Source organism: Eulemur rufifrons, chromosome 21 (genome assembly GCF_041146395.1).
Source record: "Eulemur rufifrons isolate Redbay chromosome 21, OSU_ERuf_1, whole genome shotgun sequence".
NCBI classification, from domain to species: domain Eukaryota; kingdom Metazoa; phylum Chordata; class Mammalia; order Primates; family Lemuridae; genus Eulemur; species Eulemur rufifrons.
The window spans coordinates 26,390,315-26,417,661 of NC_091003.1; the positions used below are offsets into that span (position 1 = coordinate 26,390,315).

Sequence of the window (27,347 nt, forward strand, 5' to 3'; positions counted from 1 at the left end):
GGTTATAAAAAATTATCCATAGTCCCATCATTTGAAAACAACCACTCTTCAGATTTGGTATGTATCCTTCCACTGACACCGACTAGGTCTGGTGCTTTTATAGGAGTAGCTCTTGCCTGACTTTCTCAATTATATGGTTAAAATTCTGATTAGATTTTCCAACTCTTTTTTTTTTTTGGTCTACATGTTTTCCCACAACAAAGCCTTAAAGATATTCTCTTAAATATTCTGGTAAATTTTTTAAATTTTGGCCTTCACATTGCAAGCCTTTGAGTCATCTGGAGGTTATGTTTGAATATAGGAATTAATTTTAATTTTTTTAGTATAAATAACTAGTCCCCAGATTGCTAATCTCTGCAACTTTATCATATATCAGCTTTGCAAATGTTTTACATTAAATTTTAATATAAAATAGGAGATAATTCATGAGAAATGCTATCTTTTATTTCCCATCTTTAATTTGGTTTTTATTTAGTTATCCCAAATAAACATTCTTCCTGATTTCAAGCTAAGTACATCAACCCTTATAAGAGCATTTATGATTGTGAAAACTATATTTGAGCTAGTGGTTATAAAATTAAGTTTGAGGTAATTTAAAGTCATTAATGAAAAACCTTTTGGTTTTCTGCATTTCTACTTTAGATATGCATCTCTTGCTTTCAAAAAAAACAGTGACGCAAGGATGGCTGTGAAACAAATGAATGGGCTAGAAATAAATGGAAAATCAGTAAATGTGTGGCTTGTTAAAACTCCTGGAGAATACCCATCACCACTTGCCTCCAAATATGGGAATAAAACTAGTTTGAATAATTTGGAGAAAAGCACAAACAAAGAAATCAACTCAGCCATCTCTGTCCCTAGATTGCCCAGAACTAGGCCAAGGCAGCTGGGATCTGAGCAAGACAGTGAGTTTTTTTCTTTTGACCAGAAGGTTAGTTTTCTTGATTGCTCCCTTAAATGGTCTTTGTACATGCCATGTTGCTATAAGTAGCTTTGTAGAATACATAACTCCAGTATCAGCAATCTTGAAGTGGGAATGAGAGCAGTAATCTGAATTGTTTTTAACCTTGGATCCACCCTAACATGCTTTTGTACAATTCCAGTTGTTCCTGGGGGTAAGTCTAGATCTCTGTAGACTTAGCTAAAGAGAAACTCATTCTTTTTAACTTTAGGCTCTTTGCCAACCCTTTACAGCTGCAGTCCCCGACCCCTCAGACCACAGACTGATACCAGTCTGTGGCCTATTAGGAACTGGGCTGTACAACAGGAGGCGAGCAGTGGGTGAATGAGCAAAGTTTCATCTGTATTTATAGCTGCTCCCCATCACTTGCATCACTGCCCGAGCTCCGCCTCCTGTCAGATCAGCAGTGGAATTAGATTCTCATAAGAGCTCCAACCCTACTGTAAACTGCACATGCAAGGGGTCGTTAGCAGAGAGGTTTGACTGCACAGAGACTGTAATAAATCAATTGCTTGCAGACTAATATCAAAACCCTATCAGGGAGTGGCAAGTGACAACTTAATAATGTAGAAATAAACTGTACAATAAATGTAATGCACTTGAATCATCCCAAAACCATCCCCCCTATCCTGGTCCATGGAAAAATTGTCTTCCATGAAACCAGGCCCTGGTGCCAAAAAGGTGGGGGATTGCTGCTTTACAGTCTTTTTTTTCTTCTTTATTCCTAAATAGTGCTACTCTACAAGTCTTCCCTAGAGCCTTCAGAAGGAACATGGCACTGCTGACACTTCAATTCTGGACTTCCAGTTTCTAGAACTGTGACAGAATAAATTTCTGTTGTAAGCTACCAATTTTATGGTAATTTGATTTGGCAGCCCTAGGACACTGATATAGGTTCATTAAGGAGGTAAGGGGAAAATGAGATAAAGTAAAAAAGCAAAGAGACTAATTAAATGTACATATATGGCTATCAAATAATTAATTCCTCACTCTCTTAAAAACTTTTTGGATAATTTACTTTCATGTCTAATAAAATGCTTACAAGGGGTGACCCCCCCCAAAATACTGAGACATTGACCTTCACAGGCTATTGATTTTACTTCTTTAGGAGAAGTATGAAATAGATATAAGGTTTTAGTAAACTCAATTAGGTGAAATGGTGAGAGGGATCAGAATTAAAAGAAAACACATATTAGGAAAAAAACACTTGACAGGAGAACAATAGAAACCACAATATATTATCTATAATACATGTGGCACTGCCCTCAGCTTATCTAGAAATATCTTTGTGGGTGCATTTTAGAATCACCCAGGCTAAAATGCCCAGGTTGTTACAGGGGTCTTAGCTCTTACGCAAATATTACAACAGCACTTTACTTGTATAAAATAAATGATTCAGGAAACTGCAGACATCAAAGACATAGTGATAGTCATAAATCTTACATTTTAGAGAATGACTAATATATCTTTATAAGGAGAGGATATTTGTTTTGTTGTCTAATGCATCTCAGTGCCTGGTCCATGGTAGTGCTCAATATATATTTGATGAATGAATATATATGATTTCTTTAAATGACACAGGCCATCTCTCACCTAAAGACTCTAGAATAAACAGGAGTTCGAGACCAGCCTGAGCAAGAGCGAGACCCCATCTCTACTAAAAATAGAAAGGAATTATATGGACAGCTAAAAATATATATAGAAAAAATTAGCCGGGCATGGTGGCGCATGCCTGTAGTCCCAGCTACTCGGGAGGCTGAGACAGGAGGATCGCTTAAGCCCAGGAGATTGAGGTTGCTGTGAGCTAGGCTGACGCCACGGCACTCACTCTAGCCTGGGCAACAGAGTGAGACTCTGTCTCAAAAAAAAAAAAAAAAAAAAAAAAAAAAGACTCTAGAATAATATAATCCTTACAAAGTATGTTAATTTAGATCTTAGTGTAAGTTGAAATTGTATAAAATATTAGCATTAAGATCTGTTCATTGGGAGGTACATGTTATTTCTGGATTTAGGTCTATGGGAATCAAAATACATTACCAAAAAAATGTTTAGTCAGAAAAAATGGCCAGGAAGATAATTTTAAAAATTCACCTTTTCCTTTAGCTTTTCTTCAACTTCTGCCAGTCTCTCACAGGTCCTAGAAAGCTCTTCTTCTTTCTTTATGGTATGACTCTTTTCTTGGGCAACTATCTCTTGTTGCTTTTTAAGTTCATCTCCAAGAATTCTTAACTCCTCTTGGTTTTCAATGGTCTAGAATGAAAAAAAAGTTGATATTAAAATAAATATTAACTTATATTTATGAAATCAAGTAAAAATCAGCATTTACCTCAGCCTACAAATTAAGACATCAGGGCAAACTATTTAGGAAAAGACTAATTCAAAAAAGAAAGTGAGTCCTTAATCATATAGATGTCAAGAATATGTTTTATATATTGTTTCTTTTTTTTTTTTTTTTTGTTGTTGTTGAGACAGAGTCTCACTTTGTTGCCCAGGCTAGAGTGAGTGCCGTGGCGTCAGCTTAGCTCACAGCAACCTCAGACTCCTCGGCTTAAGCGATCCTACTGCCTCAGCCTCCCAAGTAGCTGGGACTACAGGCATGCGCCACTATGCCCGGCTAATTTTTTTTTATATAGATTTTTTTTAGTTGTCCATATAATGTCTTTCTATTTTTAGTAGAGACGGGGGCTCGCTCTTGCTCAGGCTGGTCTCGAACTCCTGACCTTGAGTGATCCACCCGCCTCGGCCTCCCAGAGTGCTAGGATTACAGGCGTGAGCCACCGCGCCCAGCCTATATATTGTTTCTTTATTGTTCAATTTACATTCCTATTGTGAGAATTAGAACTGGATTTTGCATTCTATCATGAGAGCTTAGCTCACTTCTGCCTGTAAGCTAAAAAAGACTTTGCCAAACTATCATCGACTGATAATGAGATTGTAGTTATGGGTTTTTCAAACACTGGGATGGCTTTGATTTGCAGCACTGATCACCAGCAAGCTCAAAATGGCAGCCACCCATTGCCAGATCCAAATGCTAATGTTTTTAAAAAACCCATCTCACTGCATGCTGATCAGATGCTAATTTTTATGTTAAAGACTTTTTATCAGAAAACGATTACTATTATTACTTTATCAGTTTCTAAAAATGTCCTGTGGTACTTTTTATCCAATAAAAGAATAGGAAGACATTAAGACTATTTCTTTGATTGTATTAGGTTTAGCAAATTAAAATAAAGGATGTCCAGTTAAATTTGAATTCCAGGTAAACAATGAATAATTTTTCAGTATTAAGTATGTCTCATGCAATATTTGATAGTCTCTCAGTACATTTGCTATTTTTTATTACCTTAAATACCATTTTGGCATTTCCATAATGCAATATTTGAGAAATACTTATAGTAAAATATTCCTTGACTATTATAAATTCAAATTAAACTGGGCATCCTATTAAAAAAAAAGACTAATGTATTTCATGAGTTTTTATTACCTTCAGCTCCTGTTTGAGCAGCACTTTCACTGCCTGCAAGGTCAACCAAATTCTGTAAGATAGATGAAATAAATCTTTAGGAACGGTATTTTGATATAATAAAATCCAAACTACCTAAAGAACATTTTATATACATGGCATATCTGAATATCCCATCTGTATCCTTGTTTTCCAGCTCACTGTTTAGGCATTCCCTTTTCTGAGTCAAACTGTTTTCTACGTTTCCTTCTTTCTTTATAATATATTCTCCATAATTCTGCCAGCGTAGGTTCTGTTTCCCATAAAGTCCAAAACGATGCTATGGTGAATGATTCTTCACAACCTGGCACTTCCATTGCTCCAGCTTTATATCTATCCATCCCTTACCCTTACCTCTCTAGCCGAACTACTCACTATTCTCCAAACACCCCTCCATACTTCTATACCTCCAAGCAGCAGCTTTTTGCTATTGCCTTTGTTCAGTTAGTTCTAATGTTCCAGTCTGCCCTTATTCTTTATTCAAGAACCAGGGCAAATGTTACCTCCTCAAGATAGCTTCGCACACTTTATCCTTCTTCCCCTACATCTTGAATGAACTGCTCCTTCAACTGCATATCCAGAACTCTTAATAAATACTTATAGACTTATTTACAGATGAGACTTATTCTCAGTGCACTTATTCTATTGGGCTAGTCATTTGTGTTACTAACTGCGCTGCAGCATCTTGAAAAGCATGGACCTCTCTCTCATTTCACAAATATTACTGAAAAAAGTGACTGCTTATCATGCTCCAGGTGGTGCGTTAGGTGCGAGGATAACAGCAATGAACCAAACAAATAAGGTCTCTGCTCTCATGGAACTTACATTCTACAGAAAGACTGCTGATTAGAAGAGAAAAAAGATTGACAAATAAGAAACACATTGTGATGAGTGTAACAGAGATAATAGAGTTAGAAGAGGATAGAGGGAGGGATTGAGTAGATTCGCTGGACTGGGTGGCAGGGAAAGGCCTGGCATTAATCTAAGATCTAAGTGACAGAGAGGTTGGGGCCAGTTATTGAAAAGATCAAGGCAAACTGTAGGCTAGTCAGAAAGAACAGCCAGCACACCTGGTCACAAAGCAGAATGTGCTTGGTGTGTTCAAAAGCAAAGTGGGACAGCTGGTGAAGTGAAGACAGGAGAAGATAGGGTAAGAGAAGTAGGTAGGCATCAGATTATGCAGGACTTTGTGAGCAAGCTTAGGAAGTCTGTATTTTCTAAATGCATTGGGAAGCCATTGGAGGGCTTCATGCAAGGGAGTAATACAACCTGATTCCACTTCCTAAAGGATCCACTGTGGCCCCTGGGTGGAGGATGGATTCAAGAAGGGCAAGAATGGCAGCAAGCAGCCTCATTAGGAGGCTGGTGCAGGGATCCAAGTGAGAGGTGGCAGCTGTTTGGGCCAGGGAGACTACCTGTGAGTTAGCGCAGGGATGTCTTGTTTACTCTTTTAATCTTAGAGCCCGGCAGCATGCTCAGAACATAATAAAGGTTCTTTAAGTATTCTGAATGTGTTAAAAGAAAGCTAGAGACCGAGCACGGTGGCTCACACCTGTAATCCTAGCACTTTGGGAGGCTGAGATGGGAGGATAGGACAGGAGTTTAAGACTAGCCTGAGCAACATGGTGGGACCCCATCTCTATAAAAAGACAGAAAAATGAGCCAGGCATGGCAGTGTGTCCGTAGTTCCAGCTCGGGAGGCTGAGGACGGAAGATTGGTTGAGCCCGGGAATTTGAGGTAGCAATGAGCTATGGTGACACCACTGCACTCTAACCCAGGCAACAGAGCAAGACCCTGTCTTAAAAAGAATGAGCTTTAAGTTACCTCTCTCTATGGAGATTTTCAAGAGTATACAGGTATTTATGTGATATTGTTTTATAAGTACTACCTCATATACTTCTTTCTCTAAAATACTCAAAGAGGTGTAATTTTTCTTGCATAATATCCACTACCATGACTTAGATGCATAATAAATGGGCAAAGTAGTAATGAGGGCAGTAGGAGGAAGGTATAGATGGCAACCAGCTTTCATAGTCAAAGACACTAAGAGGCCCAGTCTATGAGAGAGGGGCTCCTGTGGAATAGAAGGAAGTAAAGTTAAACTGGTGAAGAGTGGCTAGATCTTGTCCAGGGAAGACAACATAACAAAGCAGTTGTGAGTACATTAGAAAATCTGTATGATGTACTGAAGAAAGGAAGACCAGAGTTGAGGAGACTGAGGTAGTAATTCAAGAGAGATGAGAACCTAAATGAGTATAACACCCATAGGAATGTTCAAAGGTAGAATCAGTAAGAAATGGGACAAATGAACAAGGAGAAAGGCAGAAAAAGATGAGTCAAAAACTCAGGTATGCAGCCCAGGTAACTGAGATAATGCTTTTGTTTTATCAGAAGAAAAGAATATTCATTATGGTAGGAAGAAATTAATTTGGTTTTAGGTACACTGAAGTTTGAGATAACAGCGGGACACAATTAGAACAATCTTTAGGAAGATATGAATTAGGACTTAGAGACTATAAAATATATATTTGGCAGTAATCAACACAGAAATGATGATAGAATGTCCGAGGGCAAGAACGTCAAGAAAGGCTACAGAACACTTCCGAGTTATTGTTAGTAGGGGATTACAAAAGAAGCCACAGCAGAAAACAGGGAAGGAACAGAGCTAAGAGAAACTGAATATTATTGTCCCACCAAGGCCAAGACACAACCTCAAAATCTAGACAGAATAAATCTCCACCTCTAAAGAGCCAGAAGATGACTCTTTGGGGAAGACTTCTTTCCAAGAAGATTCTTACAGTCATTGGGTAGCCTGGAGGGTTGGACCACCTGGACCATAAATGACAGAGCATCAAGGAATCTGAGGAAAATCACCAAATACATCACTGATGATGCCAAGAGTATTAAAGCTAAATTATTAAAAGAAATGTTAAATTATAGTGAAATATCAAAGGCCAGGGTTGGAATACAAAACAGAAGTTAGGTTTTAGATTTTTCTTTTGTTAAATTAAAACAAGATTAAAGATTAAATTTCAAAAGATTAAAATAAAAATTAAAGATTAAAATAAGTTATATACTTTTATAGCAAAATAACTAAGGTGAAATTAGGATTGGATATTAAGAATATGATTTTACAAAATATGAAAATGAATAAACATTATTACTTTCTTCCCCTGAAGTTTTTTAAATCATATCCACATCAAGCTAAAGAACTAAGGCCCTGAAGAGAGAGAATAAAGCAATAAAGGTAAAGGAGAGAAAAGGAGTAAGAAAGACAGTGATACTGTGCAGCAAGAAGGAAATGGGAAGTTTACTTTGTGGAAAAAAAGGAATGTTTGCATAATGCTTATATTCACTTATTCAACAAACATGTATTGAACATAAACTATGTAATATACATGTGTTGGGGCTACAAACATGAATGCAGTATCACTCTTCCATCTTTAAGAGATTTGTAGCCTAAAACACTATGTTTATGATACTAAATATATTATCTTATACTTAAGAAAATTCTTCAATAATGTGATTTATTTTTTAACCATCCCACCTAGATTTTTGTTAACCACACAAGTCTAAATGATATTGGCTGAGATTAAAAAAAAAAAATCCCCAAATTCTAAGAGCACTTAAACTCTTAAATGTGTACAGAAAAAAAAACCCTACTTCAGTGGGTAGAGAAAGCCTCAACTCCTATAGTTCCTACATCTAACTTTTAGGAGATGACAGCCATAACATAACGGCAAGAAAGACCCTCTGAATTTTTCCTACAACATTTCAGCTAGTAATTTGATGCTACTGACAAGATGAAACTGCCAATTTATAGTTCCCCTGCCCCGCATTTAATTAACAGTTCATATTAAACCAAATACCCAGCAGCTAAATTAACTGTTATTTTGGCCCATACAGTACATTATCTTAGCTCATTTATACTCACCAAGTGGGACACCTTCACAGACCCTTCACAATTAGAAGGCTCATCCTTCTCTCTGCTCTCCAAAATCTAGATAGAAAAGGCAACGTATAAAAATTAGTGCATTCTTACGTGGGATAATGAAAAATAAAGTATCATAAAGTAAGAAGAGGAGTACATCCAGTTCAACTCTCTAGGCTCAAAGTAAAACCCTACCATCAGATGTTATAAAAGAGAGAGAAAGACAGACAGAGAGAGAGTGAATATTACCTACCATCTTAAAAATTGTATGAGAACGACTGCTTCTCTGATTCATTTTTGTTTTTCCATAATCGCTGTTCCCTGTAAAAATGAGTTATATTTCAGCTGCACATATATTAAAATCCAACGAAAAACAGTAATTGTTATTTTAACTTAATAAAGTATTATTTGAAGCCTAAACACACTTGATTGAAAAGATACCTTTTATAAGGGTTTTAAAGAATTACAGCAGAAAGTCTTACTTTCTCCCTTTGTAATCCAAAAGCCATTTCTGATGTATAAACCACTTCTTCTGTAAGATCAGCAACATACACATTCCTCTGAAACAAGTTTAATTGTGGAAAGATTAAAGAAATAAAAGTCACTTAACAGTCTGCTTTTCAAAAAGAAGGTACAAACTATTACAGACTTCATTTGTGGAAGTTAAAGGTGGAAAATGGAATCATTATTCTATAAGAATATAACAAGCAACTCCATGAATACAATTTATTTCCTATACCAAAGCACACTAAATTCTAACTTGATACTTCCATATTGCTATTTTTAGGCACTTAAGCCTATTAGAGCTACCAGTATTTTAAAACTATACATATTATTTAAAAAATGAATCTCTATAAATACTTCAAAAAAGAAAAGAAAGAAAACCACAGAAACAGCAGACACTTTAAAAATTAAAGGTAAATATTCAAGAACAATAATCCCAATAAGTAAGTTGATTATAATGTTTGTTATTCACTGACATCTTCTCGAATTATTAAAGGTTTCATTTTTTGAGTGCCACAGAATAAATCTGTAATGGTTTCCTTGTATATCTCCATGTAAGACACATGCAAGAGAAATTCCCTATCAGGAAACTGGAAGAAAAAATATGTAAAAACATCAGTGAGCATCAAATTACGAAAACCTAGTATTTTATGCTTGTTTGCTTATATGACAGAGCTAAAGAAGGAAGTTATGTTTGTAAAACAAAACCCATGATTCGATGTTGACAATAATAAACACAAAAATATAAAAGCATTGTTTCAGAAATAATGAAAAGTAACATCGTAAAATTAGAAGAGAGCACTCTTTCCAACTCTCCAGGCTCAAAATAAAACTCTACCATTAGATGTTCTTATTTCAATGAAAATGCTAATTTAAAACCAACTCTTAACTAATTAAGTTGCCTACCCTGGCCTTCTACTTCCCTTTTTCTTTACCTACACCCACTTTTTACTGTTCCTTTATAATCACTAGTAGTTAAACAAAGGCAATCAGGAGCTAAACCATTCTGATAAGATTTTCCTGTTCCTTAATGATGACTTTTTGTTGGAAGTATTACTGTTGCAGGATTCAAGGGAAAGAATAAAAGAACTTTAAGCTTTAAAAAGTAAGTTTGTTGGGATAAAAGTAAATCTATGTTATGCCTCTCTTCTTTCCTCATGGATAATCAAGAGATAACTGTAAATTTACTTCCTTTTATTATTACACAAGAAAAACACTAAGATTGTTGCTACTTTTACCAGTATATACTAGAAATTCAGCTAAGTTATTTACCTTCTTAATTTTTTGGAAAATGTCATGAATTGCCCTGGGCATAAGTCCTAAGTAATCTTCTGAACCTGTCATAGTATACGTTTTTCCTGAAGCAGTCTGCCCATAGGCAAATGTAGTACCTGAACAAACAAAATACACACAAACACAAATATCAAAAATGAATCTGCAGTGGGTAAAACTATCAATACCTGTTGCACAGACACCCAAGACTAAAATGTTTCTGCAACACTGAGTGAATACAAACTATTGTAGCCTTGTATGGCAGAATTGATCATTGGTGCTGCTATTTCTTCATACACATTTTTAGTAGTTTCATTACTATGAAAGACATGATGTACAAAACAACAACACATTTGAAGTTAAACCAAACAAATCAAATGTGTTTTCATTCTGAACTAGTAATTGCCCAAAGAAATAAAATTGTCAATCTAGGATGATAAAATATTTAAGACAGTATTTTCTTCAACTTTTTGGTCCTTTGAAAAAACCTCTCCTTCAGGTAAAATGTTTTGGTCCTCAAAGACAAAAAATATACTACAAGTTAATGATCCTGTGTGTTTTTACAAGGCAGTAGGCCATAGTGGTTGCACATGGGGGTCTGGAATCTGTCTGGATACAAAATATATAACTGTGCTTTAAATATCAATTTATTATCTCACCTATCATACATGATGGCTAAACAATTTTTCATTTTCAGTGAAGCAGTTTACAAAAGCCTTAGTCTGATCTAGTATTATTGATAAGCCTTCTGTACTCTTAATAGCAAAAGAATAGCAAGCTAATTTTTGATGCTATTATCTTACCAAAATTGAAGGATTTACTTCCATCAACTTGCTAAATGGCATTATTGTCAATTTTTCAGTAAACTTGGGCAGTTTCTCCAAGTTCTTCTTCTCTAAAAATACAATAATACTGCATTTTAGTGTAATTGGTCATAAAAGTTACGTTATAGGAAGGATAATTTAAGATTTCATCTTCTGAAGAACATTTTATTTTATTTTGAGATGGTGTCTTGCCCTGTTGCAGGTACTAGGGTGCAGGGGTATAATCAAAGCTCACGGCAACCTCAAACTCCTGGTCTCAAGTGATCTCCTGGCTCAAGGCCTGTGTCACCATGCTTGTATTTTTTGTAGGGGGTGGAGCGGTGGTGTATCCATATGTTGCCCAGGCTTGTCTTGAACTCCTGTCCTCAAGGGATCCTCCCACCTTAGTCCCCAAAGTGCTAGGATTACAGGCATAAGCCACCATGCCCAGATGAAGACTATTTTAAAAGATAGTAATAATGTACCACTTATAAGAGAAAGATGGAAAATCCAGCTTTGAGGATTCAGCTCTCTTAAATGGGGTTTCAGTGCCTCCTGCCCTGTCATGGGAGTTTCTTGTGAAACCATTCATTCACCCTTTCACCCAACACTGGCAGCTGAGAGGATAGATTAAAAATGAAACTGATTATGTCCCTCTTGCTTAAAACTCTTGAAAACTTCCTGGAAACTTATGAAATCCTTAGCATAGCACATGAGACCTGGATCACGTCATTTCACGCTCCAACCTCATCGTCCTCTAAATTTCTTTTCTTTTTTTTTTTTTTTGAGACAGAGTCTCACTCTGTTGCCCAGGCTAGCGTGAGTGCCGTGGCATCAGCCTAGCTCACAGCAACCTCAAACTCCTGGGCTCAAGCGATCCTCCTGCCTCAGCCTCCCGAGTAGCTGGGACTACAGGCATGCGCCACCATGCCCGGCTAATTTTTTGTATGTATATATTTAGCTGTCTATATAATTTCTTTCTATTTTTAGTAGAGATGGGGTCTCGCTCTTGCTCAGGCTGGTCTCGAACTCCTGAGCTCAAACAATCCGCCCACCTCGGCCTCCCAAAGTGCTAGGATTACAGGCGTGAGCCACCTCGCCCGGCCGTCCTCTAAATTTCTATATGAACCCGAAGCTCTACTTGAAGGTCTTCTCAAAATGACAGATTTAACCTCTTTGGGCCTAGAATATTCTGACCTTCCTTCCCATTAAGTAACTTACCTATTGTTTCACTTGTGAAAACTGTCAGGACTCTCCTGACACGAGCCCACCCCACCCAAACTGTCATCTCTCTTATGGACTAATCATTTTAGCAAACATTCTCCACCTGCCCATCATAACACTTGTCACAACCTATTGTAATGGCTTCTTTATGCTGATGTCTTCTAATGTATTAGATAAGGAGCTCCTTAAAAACAGGAAATCCCAGATCTTGATATTCTCTGTTACTAAGCGCTGTGTTCAATAAAAATTTCTCAAACACAGAAAATGTTAGCCTTTGGGGTCTAGGAAGAGAGGCTAGTGAAACAAACTGACTTCATTTATTCCCCTTCCTGGTTTTTCTCCATAGCATTTATTACTTACATATCACCACTTAACACTCATATTTTTAGCTTTATGTTCTGTCTCTCTCTCCACTAGAATGGAAGATCCACAGGGCAATGTGGCAGCGTCTGTTCAGTGCTGTAACGGTGTACTAAAATATATATATGCAGATGGATAAGTATTTGTAGAACGAATGAATGGATGCAGTCTTGAGTGCCTATTGAATACAATGCGACAGACCAGCCCTTGCCCTCAGGGAGTTTAGAGGTAGCCAATTTAGCTTAAAATGACCACAGTCTCCCATACGACTTCTTTAGGGCGTGGAATGGGGTAAGGAGGTTCAGATGTCGGAAAAACAGCAGGTGAAGGTCTTCAACGTCAGCGAGCCCGCATTAGAGTTACGTGAATCTCGCAGCTGGAAGTTATCTTCCAGATCTGGGATCCTTCCCTGTCACTTCACAGACAAGCAAATCCCAGAAGGCAGCTCTGGGAAAGGCTGGAGCACTCGCCCCTCCCCCTCGGGCCCGCGCCGCCGGCAGCCGTGCGCGCCCTGCCGCGGTCTGGGCCACCTACCTGCTGCTGAGCGGCCGGACACGCACGCAGACCGCCACGGGGCCTTCCTCCGCCAGCTTTCTCACGCCGGGCCCCAGGAAAGTGGCCCAAACCCTCCGCCGCCGGCGCTTCAGGGCGCAAGGGCAGACCCGTCTTTAAGTTGAAAATTTCCAAAACGCCGCCTCTGATTGGGTCGCTGTCTCGTGACGTCATGGACGAGTCCACCTGCGGCGCGGTGCGGGGGAGCGCGATGGCAGGCGGCGCACACCTGACGTAGTCTGGCGGCGAGCGGGAGGGGGCCTCGCATGGACGGGATGGTGGCCTGACAGAGAGCGGCCGTCTCGGTAATAGCCGGACACTGCTGTTTGCTAAAACCCCCTGAACACTATCCTCCACCCCCTCCCTTGAAGAGTTTGCAATCTGTAGAAGAAACAAGGCAGGGATATGTACTTTTCCACTAAAAGAGAATTACGATTTTTTTTTTTAAACCACACTAACAATTTAAAAAAGAAAGAAAGAAAGAAAGAAAAAACCTCAAACGACGAAAGTTGAAACTCACTGGTCGGTCTAGAAAGGTAAGAAGCTCGTTGTGCTCCTGAGAAACTCTTTGAGTTTAGGTATTTTTCTTTCTGTGTCTTTAACTCTTGTTTCCATAGGCTGTGAGTTTCTAAGAGGCTGACTTAGGGGAAAGAACTACTGAGTACTGGAAAAGTTCATTTAATGTGTTGATACTTTCATTAGCTGAAAGAGAAAGCTTTCCTTTTTTTTTTTTTTTTTTCATATACAATTACTTTACTCTTGGAAGATCAAAGAAAATGTCCAGTTTCAAAAGAAAGCACACCCCTGTTAAACTCTCAGATCATTCTCAAGGCTTACAGCAGTCTGGCTGTGTGCCAAGATTTGTACACCAGCTTGAAACTTGGACATCCATGTTAAAACTTTAAAAACATTACTTGAATTACAACTACATAAGAAGTTTAAATGAACTTCTAAGTGAGCCCAACTATCACAGATCCTGAATTTCAGGATCATTAGGAGGATCGTGCAGGTCACTCACCACTGCAAAACCATCGGTCCTCAAAGTTATGACGTCAGCAATGAGTGACCTCATCCTTTCTTCGTTACCACCTAACTGGTTCAAACTGGGTAAGCAAGGAGCCTATGCAGAGGCACACAGAACTTATCTCCAACACTGAGCTATTCTAAATACAGAATCTCTTTCCCCAAAATAGTGCTTGGTTTTCCTTTGTCTTAAACACAGTATTTTCCCCTTCCTCTCCCCAATCTCAGGGGGACACATTCCAAGCCCCCTAGTGGATGCTGGAAACCACAGGTAGTACTGAACCCTCTATATGCTATACAAGAATTTCTTTTTTGTTTGTCACAGTTTTACTGAGGAAGACTTTCACTTAACGTAGATCTTAGCAACCTCAGCATATAATTTTTTTCTTTCCTTATTAAGTCTAGAACTTTCATTATTCCGCCTAAAGAAAGTACTTTACAGTTTCTCATTGGCATATCGAATTGCCAGCACCACTATTCTTGAGTTTGGGGACCACTATTATGTAGTATTTACTTCATTCTACTATTAAGTCTATTAAGTAAAATAAGAGTTACTTGAACACAAACACCGTGGAACCAGGACAGAGGATTTGATCTGATCATGGATATGGTTACTAAGTGCCTAATAGGCTGGTAGCATGTGTAGCAGAGACGCACTGGACCAAAGGATGATTCACCTACTGTGTGGGGTGGTGAGAGATTTCAGTACAGAGAGAACAGTGTGCAATTTAAGACTTATGAGTTGTTTATTTCTGGAATTTTCCATTTAATACTTTTGGACCATGGATGACCACAGGTAACTGAAACTGTGGAAAGTGAAACCCTGGATAAGGGGAGACAACTGTATGTATCGTAGAAGGTACTAACATTTTCTTTAAAAGTGGTTTCAGTCCTTTTCTGCTTTGATACAGAGATATAAATAATTATCCACTTTCCCTCAACAATAATGTGAAGCAAAGCACTTAGTAATTGTTCATAATTTAGAGGAGTCAAAAAATCTGCTGATTTAATAAAATTATTAATATTTAGAAAGTAATTTGTCAATATTGATAAAAACTGAAGACACATATGCTTTTTATGCCAGCAGTTGTACTTTCAAGAATTTATGCATGGATATATTTGAAGAAGTATGTATATATTAAATGTATACATGAATACACATACACATATACAAGACTATTAATTCCAGTATTCTTTACAAGAACAAATGACTGGAAACACATTAAATGCCAGTAAATATGGGACTAGATAAATGGATGACATTACATTCATACCCAATGGAACAGTACGTAGCCAGTAAAAATAATGATATAGCTCTTTCTATGTACTTTTGAAAGCTAGTCATGATATCTATTAACTAAAGGAAACCTAAGGTGCAAAATTGTGTGCATATTGGTATTTTCAAAAGATATTTATATGTCTGGATATGCATATATAATTTCTGGAAAGATACACAGATATGCCAGTTTTTTGCAGAGTGAGGACTGAATTAGATAATAGATCTTTTATTGAATATTATTTTATAGTTATTAATATGGTAACCATGCAAATATTAAGTAGTTTTTTTCATTTTAAAGAAACTAGTCAATAGATAAGAGTGGTAAATAAAAATGAGTCTACTTATTCAAGATTTGTTTTGGTTAACCAGTTGTGAACTAGTATAGGATATTTTTTTTAATTGCTAAACTATGAGGACACTTGGCTGTATCTAATAAGACCCAGAGTTAAGGAAGGTATGTTTTAACTGTTTTTGTTTTTAATGGTGGGCTAATATTGCACATATCAATATTTACTTGAAGGGAAGGATGCTATCAAGAGGAAGAAGGACATGATCAATGAAAGTCTCTGATGAGACAAAAGGGAATTGGTCCAAGAGTACAGAGGAGGCATCAGCCTTTCAGAGTTGTGCTTCTGATTGTTGCCGTGGCTGTCTTTGTTGCCATCACCATAGCAGGTAACATTTATTGAATATTTACTATATGCCAGGCTCTCTGCTATATGCTCTGTATCCATTTTTTCATTTAAATTGTCAAAATTGTTCATCAAGAAATAGTGACTGAGCTCCTGCTATGTGCCAGGTATGGTTCTGATGAGTACTTAGAAGAAAACTAAAGCCAAATCAGGAAAGAGAAGAGAGGGGGAGGGGGAGCCAGGAGTAGGGGTGCTAGTTTCTTAGGAAACACATTCTTGTGGGACGAAGCAGACAATACAGAATAAATGAGTAAAATAATTCATGGTGGGAGGAGGGGACACTCTAGATAGGAAGTTCAAGAAAGGCCTGGGAGGTGAACTTTGAGGTAAAACTTACGTGATGAGGATAAGAGAGAGGGCATACCAGACAGAGGGTGAACCCGTGGTTGTCTGAGTTTGTCATGTGTCTGAGACACAGAAGGAAGGCCGCTGTGGCTGGAGCATTTGGGGCAATGGAGAGAGGTGGTCAGGGCCAGATCCTGTGGGGACTTGTGGGCTGTGATAAAACATTTGGATCTTATTCTCATGGCAAGAGGAAGCCTGGGGAGGGTTTTAAGCAAGGGAGTAAAAAGGGATTTATTAATTCCTTCAAACAAGAATTTCTTTATTTCACTATGAAAACAGAAGCTTCCAGAAGAGACTCTGCACTAGCTCCTGTCAACCTATCTGTCCACCTACCTGTGCCTGTGGCCACATACCTGCCTTCCCGGTTGTATCTAGATGAGCAACCGTTATCCCCTCTGAAGATCTCTCCATGTGTACACTAGATCCTTTCCCCTTCTTATGCCTCTCTGTTTTGCATCGGCATCTTCTCCTGCTCTAATAAGACAGTCTCAGCAGCAAACATATGGCGTAATTTCTCCCATCTTAGATCTCTAATAGATACTCTAAACTTAAAATGTCCAACACTGATTCATAATCTCCTTCTCACCCACTGCTTTCTCAGCAGTTTTCTGCATCTCAATTGAGGGCGCGTCCATCATCCTTCCAGGTATCCAGTCATGCTGCTCAACTTCTCCTTTTCTCTCAAAGTCTGCATTCAATGTACCTGAAAATTCTGTGGGGCTACCTTGAGAATATTCCCGAATATGACCATTTGTCACAACTTATGCTAGCCACCTGGTCCAGAATGCCATCATCGGACACTGAACTCATCTCTGTTTCTACCTTTTCCCACCTCCACTGCCAGTCTATTCTCAACCTAGCAATTTGAGGGAGCCTTTAAAAAATGTAAGTTGGGTCATACCTCTCCTCTCTGAAGACCCCCAAAGCCTCCCTTGTACCCTCTGATTCTCTAAGAATAAAACACAAATCTTTCATTTGTCTCCCAAGCCTTATGTGATCTTGTTCCTTATCAGTACTCTGGCCTTACACACCAGCCACACTGGCCTCTTGGCAGTTTTTTTTTCCTTTTTATTTCTCCTCTCTCTTGAAGAATAATTTTGCCAGATATATAATTCTAGGTTGGTGGGGTTTTTTTTTTTTTTGTCAATACTTTAAATATTTCACTCCACTCATTTTTGCTTCCATGGTTTCTAACAAAGTAGTCAGCTGTAATTTTTTTTATGTTTCTTTAGAAATATACGTATATTTTTAAAAATAGAGATGGGGTCTCGCTGTGGTGCCCAGGCTAGTCTCAAACTCCTGGCTTGAAAGTGATCCTCCCACGTCAGCCTTCCAAAGTGCTGGGATTACAGGTGTGAGCCACTGCACGTGGCCTGGCAGTTTCTTGAATCCTATACAGACTCCCTCTTAAGGCCTTTGTGCTGCCTGTTCTTTCTGGCTGGTAGGCACTTACTCCGATACCTGTGTGTCCTGCTTCCCATTGAATCCAATATCTGGTTAAATGTCATCCTCTCAGAGCTTTCTCTGCATAAAACAGCAACTCCCTTGTCTGTTACTTCTGTTCCTTTGATCTTCTTCTTTTTAAATATCACTTATAACTTTTAGGCATTGTATATATGTATTTATGTATATATTATCTGCCTCTTCTCACTACAGTGTCAACTCTATGAGGTCAATGACAGTTTCGTTTACTCCTTATCCACTGCACCTAGAAAGATGCTTGGCACAGAATAAACATTCAGTTAAAATATTGCTTATTCCATCACTCAATAAATACTTATTAGCATAATTTCTGGAAAGATACATGGAATACATCTAGCTTCCTTTGGTGAGAAGGACTGAGTTGGAAATAGATTTACCTTTCATTGTATACTATTTCATAATTAATATTTTAACCATATAAAATTAGTTTCTCTCAACTTAAAAAAATTAGTTAACAGATAAAAACAGGATATAAAATAGAGTGTAGTCATTCAAGATTTGTTTTGTTATCCAAATGTGAGCTAGTATACACTACCCTTTTTGTGGCTATATTGTGAAGATGTTGGGCTGTAGCTAATAAGGTAATCTAGAGTTAAGGAAGGTATGCTTTAATTTAAATTGAGTGGTCAGGGCAGGCACAAAGATTACATAACTCATCTGAAGTTATGTAATTTCTGGAAAGAGATACTTAACATTTGGATGCATAAAACTTCTCTAGTAGGTAATTATTAATCAAGTTTTTACTGATTAACTCTTTTCTTACCTGAAAGATTAATGAATGTGTATGATCGAAAAGTTCAAGTTTTACAATAAGATCCACAGTAGAAGATAAATCTCATATTTAACCCCTAAGATGCCAGTTTGCCTCCCTGTAGGCAACTGTGTCATTTCCTAAAGGGTTCCCCTCAAAATAATCTACAGATATGCACATATATGCATCTTTTTCTATATTTCATATCTTTTTACGTAAATAGGTACCTGTTATACATACTGTAGTACACTTTGCTTAAAACGTGATCTTTATTTTAATATTTTCATTGTATTTACTAAAATAAATGAAATTTATTAAATTTTATTAAAAATTTAATACTTTCATTCAGTTCAAGAAGGAAAAGTAAATTTCTGAGGCATGTTAATCGCGCACACTTCCGTGTTGATGTTTCAACTGCTGGTTTTTCCCCACAAACGGAATTATTTATGCTGAAGCTGTAGAGGGCAGTGTAGTCCTTTCAAAAACATGGTGTATCCTTGGATAGTGTTTTGAAGATCGTGAATATGGTGCAAATTTTAGAATTTGGAGAAGCTCCTCGTACTAAAAAAAATGCATCAGTTCAAATTATTCACCCATGTTCTTTTATGCATTTCATATAAAATTATTTGCAGTATGTTTATGTTACGCATCATGCTATCACCTTCCATAGGAGTAATTTTTGCTTAATAGATACAATGCTTATTTCAAAGGGCATTTTTAGCTTCAATAAGTGTATGATGTCTTCATTAAAAGAAAACTTGAATTGTTAACACAGTAGATTGTACATGTTCTCACCACAAAAAAGTATATGAGGTAATGCATATGTTAGTTTGATTTAGCCATTCCACAATACATACGTATTGTAAAACATTATGTTGTACACCGTAAATGTATGCAATTTCATCAACTAAAAAAATAAATAATAACATTTAAAAAAGGAATTTCAAATTGAGGATGGGTGAGTGTAAAATTGAATATGGATGCATGAGGGGGTAGGAAAAGTGATCTGCATTACAGAAAACATCTAAGGTAGTCACAGTGTGGCAGAGAATGATGGCAGTCCACCGAATCCATTCTCCTCTTTCTGGCAAGAAACCAAGACTGCATCGTTAGCCTGTCTTGCTGTTAGTGTCTTGCAGTGAGGGGCCACCGCTAGGCCTAGATAAGAAAAACTTCACAGGTGCATTTTTCCTCACTTGTCATTGGTCAGCATCTTTTCCTCTTTTCCTCTTTGACGACTCCAAACCTTCACCACTCTCCTCAAGCCCAGGTTTCCTTCTCATTTTTACTGAGAACGCAGGGTCATCAGGCAAGATGTCTCCACTCCTAGCTCTCCGACCCTACCTCTTACACCCCTGCAGATCTACATCCCCACCAATTCTTCCCTCTTGTCACGCACTTGCGGAGTGAAGTATTCATTGTGTTTGAAGTGCGTCCTTCCGCTTATACCCTTGGTTCCTTCCTCTACAGTCTCCTGCAGGATCCTGATCCAGCCATTATTTGCTCTCTATTTCAGAAAAATGCTAGAAAACAACAAAAATGAAAAATAATTTGTAATTCCACTACTTTAAAACGATTATCTAAAGTTGTTAAGTGAACATTTGTTCTATCACCCACTCATCAAATTCCATCTCCCCAAAGGTGACCTATGTTAAGTTACTTTGTGACATTTTCTTGAGTATATGCAAGAAATCTATATGTATAAATAACCACACACTTTTATGTTTCCAAGAATGGAGTCATTATGTGGTTACTGAGGTAAAATTTGGCTTTTACACTACCAAGTCAATATGTAGATTTGTCTTTTATATTGGTTGCATAATACTCAATTATATGGTGGCATTGTAGTTTATTCAGTCATTTCTTTATGTATATTTAGATTGTTTCAAATTTTTCAATATTTCTTCTAATACAAAAATCCAGCTGCACATATATACCCTTACACACTTAGGCTTTTATTTTCATGACCTAGATTGCTAGAAGTTGAATTGCTGATGCAAATGATGTGCTTGTTTTGAATTATAGCAAGTACTACTAAATTATTTCTCAAATAATTTGTTCGAAGTATACTACAAGCAACAATATGTAAATATCCACTTCCCCATTTCTTCACCATCACTAGATATTATCAATATTTTCAGTTTTTGTCAATTTTAAGAGGAAAAAAGATATTTATTATTACTTTAATTTGTGTTAGCTTTGTGCAAAAGTAATTGTGGTTTTAGCATTGCTAACATTTGCCGTTTGATATTGGAATACATTCTTAAATAAATGTGGCTATGTTATATATTATTTTAATATGCATTTCTCACTTTGTTTTTTTGCTGAGGACTTAGTATCTGCTGTTTATATTTATTTTAGACAATGGAAATGATGTTATACAAAAAGAAAATTCAAATGATTTTATTACTCAGGTTCACAATGGGTCATAAAGCAGTGGAGACAACTCACAACATCAACAACGCATTTGGCCCAGAAACTGCTAAGGAATGTACAGTGCAGTGGTGGTTCAAGAAGTTTTGCAAGGAGACGAGAGCCCTGAAGAAGAGGAGCGCAGTGGCCGACCATCAGAAGTTGACGACAAACAATTGAGAGCAATGATTGAAGCTGATCCTCTTACAAATACAGGAGAAGTTGCCGAAGAACTCAATGTTGAGCATTCATTCTGTGGTCATTTGGCATTTGAAACAAATTGCAAAGGTGAACAAGCTCAGTAAGGGGGTGCTTCATGAGCTGTCTGAAAATCAAAAAAATCATCATTTTGTAGTGTCATCTCTTATTGTGCACAAAAACAACGAAACCCACCATCTCTAATGAAATTACAATAAAATAAAATAAAGCTCAGAAAAAAAAAAAAAGTACTGTGTAGTGAGACCGATCCTAAGAACACGGGCGCGGGGAAGGAAGTCACTACCACGGTATAAAATTGTATAAACGTTACCCGTTTCTGTGTGCGTGCGTTTTCTGAGAAATGACCCCCTTTTGCTATGGGGCCGGGACTGGAGTCCCAGTTTGGGACCATAGGATTCCCCGCACTCGACTCCTGACTGATTCGACCTAGGGTTAGCTCTGTGTAAACACTCTTTAGACGTGGGTGTTTTATGGATTTCTGTCCTTCGGGAGAAACGACTGGCCCGGGTACAGGAGTGAGTGAATGTACCGACCGTCTTCTCCCATCTCTCTCTCTCTCTCTCTCTCTCTCCCTCCCACACACAGGCACACGCGCACGCGCACGCGCGCGCGCGCACACACACACACACACACACACACACGCCGTTTCCGGGAGCGCCCACTTCATGCGCTTCGGTCCACCGTGACAGATAGTCCAACTGTGAGATCATCGTGAGTGGCTGCGCCTAGGCCCCGCTCTGAACCTCTCCGTACTGTTCGTGTGTCTTCAGCAGGTCCTGCCTCCACCCGTGGCATCTAGCACGGGCCGATGGGTCCCTGTCCTCTCTCCCTGCCGTGGACGTCCCCCTCCGGCCCCCCGCCCCGGGGGCTCTCTGGTCGACTAGTGGTGGGGAGTGTGCCCGAGGGCTGAGAGACGTGGTCCGAGAGGGGCCGGGAGGAGGCCTGCGACCCAGTGTGTACCCACTCCCGCCCCCACGCTCCCTCCCCCACGAGGGAGCCCGTCCTTTCCAGGCTGACACTTGGATCGGTGGATGACGGGGGTCACCTGGCGGCGGGCGAGCATTATGGGAAAATCCGGTAGGCGTGTTGCGACGTCCTGCCACAGAGATGGCTCTGGCGACAGCCTCGGGCCGCCCCACCCTGGCCCCCGGCCAGGCCCCGTGAATGTGTTCTCTTTGTCCCTGACTTCTTTCTTTGTTTCACCAGCCGGCGTGCTCTGAGAATGTGAAGTGTATCATAGTTCCACCCTGGGTTTCATGATCCTAAGATAGGAAGGGGTTTTATGATTCCACGACAGAAAGGTTTTCTCATCCTATCATCTCTCCCCCCCCTTCTTTCTTTCTTTCTCTTCCTCCTTCTGCCTTTTCTTTACTTCTTTGTTGTTTCCTTCTTTCAGTCTTCCTGTCTTCCTTCCTGCCTGCCTGCCTTCCTTCCTTCCGTATTTCTTTCCATTTTTCTTTCCTCTCTTCCTTTCTCCTGTTATCCTGTGTTTCTATCTCTGTTTTTTCCACCTTTCTTCCCCCTTTCTACTTTCCTACCTTCTTTCTTTCTCATTCTCTCCTTTCTCTCTCCTTCCTTCTTCCTTTCTGTCTCTTTCTATACTTTCTCTCTCCTTCCTTCTCTCTATCTTTTTCTCTTTCCATCTTTCCGTGCTCTTTCTTTTTCTCTCTTAATTTCCTTTCTTTTTCTTTTCTTTCTTTCCCTCCTTCTGTCTGTCTGTCTTTCTTTCTTTCTTTCTTCTTTCTTTCTGCTTCCATCCTTCCTTCCTTTTTCTCATTCTCTTTCTTTCTGCCTGTCTTTTCTTTCCTTATTTCTTCTTTCCTTCTGTCTTTCTGTGTTTCCTATCTCCTTCCTCCCTTCCTTTTTCTTTCTTCCCCGTGCCCTCTTCCTGTCTTTTCTTATTTACTGTTTTCTTCTTTCTGACTTTCTCTCTCTGTTTCTCCGTCTCTTTTCTTTCTGTTCTTTTCCTTTCTCTCCCTTTCTCTCTTTCTGTTTCTGCCTGTCTGTCTCTCGGCTGTGTTGTGGTCTGTGCAGAGACGGGTTTGGTGGACGATGTCGGTGGTCGGGCTGACCCATCCTTTCTTTGATCCCAGTGCTAGCCAGGCCGGGGCCTGCTTAGCTTCCAAGATCAGACGAGATTGGGCGCGTTCAGGGTGGCGTGGCCCTAGACTGACCCGTCATTTTTCGATGGCTTCCGTGGGGAGTAGGGGGACTGTGTTTGATGCCCCCCGGGGACCTTCTGGACTCTGAAATGATGGGCTCCAGAGGGTTGCCCCGTGTTTTGCAGCAGACCTCTGGTGGCTGGCGCCGGTTGTGGTCGGGCTCCACCTGGCGGCCGCTTTTCTACAAGTCTCTTGTCCTCTGAATCTTCGGTGCAGCAGGCAAAGCAGGGGACAGTCCCCGATGCGAGCGAGGCTGAGTTCTGGGAAGCAAGCAGCCTTCGCGGGGCCATCTGGTTCGTGCCGGGACGCCGGCTGGGACATCTGGGAGGCAGAGCTTGGGCCTGCAGGGCTGTGTGGCGGGAGGACGTTGTCGCCGCGCTTCCAGGCTCAGCCAGCCAGGCGGCTTGCGGGGCTGCCCGGGCAGGTCGACCAGCACGCTGTGGCCGCTTTGGAGACCCGACCCACCCCGCGGGGACAGGAAGGAGACGGCACACGCGGACGGGAGAGGAGGGTGTCCGGCGACCGGCCGCCGTCCCGTGCATGCGTGTCCCTCTCCCTCGGCCTCGCCTTTCCTACCCATTTTCCCTGGTTCCCGCTCAGGAGGCAGGGACAGCCCTGTGAGTGGCACCCAGTCGTCCGTGGCTTCTTCCGAGTCCTACTCTGGGGGCGCGGACCGGGCCCTGGGTGGCGCGGGTGGCCGGCGAGGGCGACCCCTGTCGGCCCGCGGGCGCTCGTGGGCCGCGGCGGTCCCGTCCCGATGTTTTCTCCTCCACAAGTCCCCGTGCTGGGGCCGGGGACCGGGCCCTGGGTGGCCCTGGGTGGCCGGCGAGGGCGACCCCTGTCGGCCCGCGGCCGCTCGTGGGCCGTGGCGGTCCCGTCCCGATGTTTTCTCCTCCACAAGTCCCCGTGCTGGGCCCTGGGTGGCGCGCGTGGACGGTGAGGGCCTCCCTGGCCCTCTACGCCACGGGGGCCGACCAGATGTCCCTGAGTGCCCCTTGTCTGCTGGCGCTGGGGACCTGCTGGGGACAGGTGGCCGTGTCGAGTATCGAGGGGGCAGGCGTGTTCAAGTGGCTCGGTCCCCGTCTTCCTGCGCGGTGTTTTTGATCACCTCATATCGTCATCTTCCGCCTGCAGGTTAGTACTGACGCGCTGTCCTTCGGCGACTGTCGCTGGAGGGGTTGGGCCTCCGCACGCGGACAGGGTTCTGGGTTCCTGGGGATCCAGCGCCCTGCCCTGTTCCCTTTGAGCTGACCGCCTGGGCCCGCGCGCCGGCTCTAGAGCGTCGGAGTGTCCCGACGGTGGTGCCCGCCTCTCGCGTTGGTCTCTTGTCCCCTCGAGAGACGGCACCGGGGGGGGGGAGGTTTGCGGCAACCTTCCCCCTTACCCCGCTGGCTCTGTGCCGTTGCGTGTCAGGCGGTCCTCGTCTTTGGGTTGTGCTTGGGAGGCGGGGCTGGCGAGGCTGAAGCGGGCTCCTCCGATCGCTGTCCTCGCCGGCCTGACTGACCTCCCCCAACCCTCCCCGTCCTCGGGGCCTGATCGATGTGGTGACGTCGCGCTCTCCCGGGCCTTGAGCCGCGTGCCAGGCGAGGGACGGTCCATTCATGGTGAATGGTGGCCGCTCTTCTTGTTCTGCCCGCGGGCACCTCACCTCTCCTTCCCCGCCTGTGGGCGGTGCGTGGGAGGCGCGGGTGCGAGACTATCCGGCCCGACCGCGGTCGCCCCGCCCTCGGCCTCGTGGCGTTGGCGGGGGGTCGTGAGTCTTCTTGACGCAGCGGGCAGCCCTCGCTCGCCCTGTGTGGCTGTTGCCTGGCCGGGGTCCCCCCTGCCCGCGACGGACGGGTGCGGGGCCGTGCCGCCCGCCCGGTCGCGCTCCCCGTTTGGCGCGCGGCTGCTGGGTCTGCGTGGCCCTTTTGTGGTGCCCCCGGAGCGCACTGGGTTGTTCTCCAAGGTGCCCGAAACCGAGCGGTGGTTGTCGTCCTCGTTCCCGGCGTCCCCCTCTGGTCGCCGCTGCAGCGTCTGCTGCGTTGGGTACACCCTCGAGCAGCGTGCTTGGGGTTGGGGGGGTCGAGGCGGGCAAGCCCAGAGGCATCCTCCTGCGCTGCGTGGGCGGGCGGGTGGGCGGGCGGGGGGCGTTGTCTCCGCGTCCCCACGATGTGAGCGTGGCGGACTTCGAAAGGCGAGCGCACGGCTTGTGCTCTTCCCACCGTGACCGAGGGGGGGTGGTTGCACGGTCGTGTGGGCGATCGTGGTGGGGCCGGGCCGGCGACGTGGTGCCGGCCGGCCCCGTGGGGGGCCTCTGCCACCGGCCTGGTCTGCCTCGGTGACCCCTCTCCCATACCGACGGGGGAGTGTTCCCCTCGAAGTGAGGTGGCTTTTGGACCAGGGGCCCCGACCGCGAACGCTCAGGAGTCGCCAACCGTGCGTGTTTTGCCCCATGCTGCAGACCCCCCCACACCTCCCCTGGGGCGTGCCTGAACGCCTCCGCCCAGGGCCCTTACGGGGGCGACCAGGGGTCGGGGGCGATCCACCTTCGGGGAGAAAGCGTCTTCTCTAGCGATCATGGAGGCGTGTCCTCTTCTAGGGTTTGTCGGATCCCCCAGCCCGCCGCCTCTCTGCGCGTCGTCAGCCGCCGCCCCTGCGGCTGCCAGTTGTGCGTGGGCAGAGTTCCCTCCTCCCCTGCCGTGGGGGGGAGCGGTCCGCCGGCCCCCGCGGTGGGGGCCGAGTGCCACTCTTCGCCTAACGTGGTCCGCGCCTCCCCCTCTGAACTCTGGAGGAGGGTCACGCCGGGCCGGGCCGGCGTTCCAGCTGTGAAGGGCGCCCGCGTGTGTGCGCTGCGTGCCCCGGCCACGGGTCGCCCCGGTGTGCGCTGGGGGAAGGGGTTGGTGGTGCGGCCCGTCTCGCGCCCCCTCCCCATCCCCTGTGAGCGTGCGGCCCTCCACCCGGTCCCGTGCCAGGCCGCGGATGGATGGGCGCTCCCGTGCTGGCGCCTGTGGATTGCGGCTTGGGGGACTGCCCGGCAAACGAGGGGGTCGTTCCACCGGTGCGCGGTGCTCCCTGGAGCGAGACAGGATTGGGAAACGGACGAGAATGGGATCAGGCGCGGTGGCGTGCGGGCCGAGGGCCGAAGGCCGGCGTTGCTCTGGGACGCCCCGGTGGTGAGGCCGTGGGCCCGTTGGGAGGGTTGAGGGGTGCCGAAGGCTTTGGCCGGCTGGCGTCACGGGCGCATTGCGGGACCGCTCTCGGGTTTGGGGCGGTGGGATCCCGTGGTGTTGTTTCCCCAGTGGCCCGGTCGCGGCGCAGGTCTCGCCTCCCACGGGCTCTCGTGCCTCGCCCTCGCGGGGTCTCATCCCCGTTCGAAAGGGTGCGCCTTCTCTCTTCCTCACGGCTGCCGACCGCTGCCTACCGCCCCGCGACAAGCGTTCGCCCGACTGCGCTGCCCGAACCTGACCTCGCTGTGGGGAGGGGCGTCGCCCTGGCCGCCAAGGCCCTGGATGGCGCCCCCCACCCCCCCGGCGACGTGCCTCGGTTGAACGGTCGGCGGGCCTCCGCGTGGCGGGCCGGACGGCGTTGGGGGGCGGCCGGTCGCGCGTGCGTGCAAGAAGAGCGTTTTTCCGGAGCTACACGCGACCGCGATGGCGGTCGGGGTCCGGGCCCTGCGAGGTGCGCGGGGGGTTTGGGGAGCTCGCCGAAGGCGCAGCCGGTCGTCCCAGGTGCTGCGGGACCGCCCTTGTGCGCGGAGGCCACTGGCGGTGAGATCCCGTGCGTGTCCTGGCCGGTGGGCTGCTGTCTGAGGCTTGCTACACCCCTCCCCTCGGGCCTCCTGGTGCCCGTCGGCCCCTTCCCCCGTCGTCGCCTTATGCCGCGCCCGGCGG

The 27,347-nt window shown here is 43.3% G+C and overlaps 2 long non-coding RNA genes across 2 annotated transcripts; one reads left to right on the forward strand and one right to left on the reverse strand.

Moving 5' to 3' along the window:
• Positions 1–4,463: 4,463 nt before the first annotated feature.
• LOC138401390 (uncharacterized) lies at positions 4,464–8,703 on the reverse strand. Its single transcript, XR_011236515.1, has 3 exons — positions 8,649–8,703; positions 8,399–8,464; positions 4,464–4,497 (listed from the first exon to the last, which is right to left on the reverse strand). It is a non-coding gene; the product is annotated as an uncharacterized lncRNA (long non-coding RNA).
• Positions 8,704–13,361: 4,658 nt separating this feature from the next.
• On the forward strand, positions 13,362–21,521 carry LOC138401739 (uncharacterized). Its single transcript, XR_011236546.1, has 3 exons — positions 13,362–13,646; positions 15,933–16,087; positions 21,097–21,521. It is a non-coding gene; the product is annotated as an uncharacterized lncRNA (long non-coding RNA).
• The last annotated feature ends 5,826 nt before the right edge of the window (positions 21,522–27,347 follow it).